Source organism: Hipposideros armiger, unplaced genomic scaffold, assembly GCF_001890085.2.
Source record: "Hipposideros armiger isolate ML-2016 unplaced genomic scaffold, ASM189008v1 scaffold_1088, whole genome shotgun sequence".
NCBI classification, from domain to species: domain Eukaryota; kingdom Metazoa; phylum Chordata; class Mammalia; order Chiroptera; family Hipposideridae; genus Hipposideros; species Hipposideros armiger.
In genome coordinates, this window is record NW_017732438.1 from 398,927 (window position 1) to 400,077 (window position 1,151).

Sequence of the window (1,151 nt, forward strand, 5' to 3'; positions counted from 1 at the left end):
TTTATTATTGAAACTATTTAAACTGTAGATTTAACAGAAATACATATGTGTATGTATCTGTTTTTGCATGTGTTTGTGTTCAATGAAATAAAATAACCTATTTAGGAAGGGCTTTTTAAACTTCTAACATGATCAAATGAATGAATTTTCCAACTCTCATCTCACCAATTATTACTCAAAAAGTTGGATAAATGACAGAAACTATGTTAATGGAGTTGTAGTGTTATTAACAAGAAATCACATCCCAGTTTATTCTCTCTTCATTCTGAAAGTATGAAAAAAGTTTATTAAGTTTTTCTTTTCTTACTTCATTTTAAAAGAGATGCCAATACAATATTTGCCAGTTTTAGAAATGAATATGAAAAAAATGTAATATCCAGAGGAGGAATTATATATGAAAGCTACGTTTTTCAGATATTCATTTTCAACATAATTACTGATGTCATGGACTCTTTTACACTTTTCCAATTTCACACAATCTAATTCTCAGTAATTATTGGTAGTCCTAAATGGATTCCTTGGCAACAATGTCCGATACTTTCTGCCTCATTTCTACAGTGCTCATAAATCAATCATGATTTCAAATCATCAACTCTGTCTGAAACAAGATGCATAACAGTGATGAAGCAATGTCAATTTGCTTAAAAATGCCAATTTTTCATGGACATTTTCTACTAATAGGTTAGGCTTGTTATACATTGAGAGCATAGTTTATACCTTGTAGTAATTTTTAAAACATCAATTTATATCTGTCCCCTTTGGAAAGCTCAATTCTGTTAGAGGGAACATGGAGGTTACATAAATTTATTATTTTGTTCCATGCTTGACTCTTTTCTCTTGGACCAAGAAATTTAACTTCTGTTCTATTTTATTTGTACACGCTTCCTTCTGTGTAAATACTCTATACTTAAACCAAAATAAACTAGATTAGGGGTTTAATCTATGCCATGTGAGAATATCAAATTTGTGTTTGTTTTCAGTGTTTGTTTTACTTAAAAAATGTAAACTAATAATATAAAGGCAAACATATTATGGTGAGTTCATTTTGAAAAGATGTGCAATTTACTTCCATATAGATAGATATAGATATAATATTCATAGACATCACTCTCTCTATATAGTATACACACTTGCATATATACATATATTTA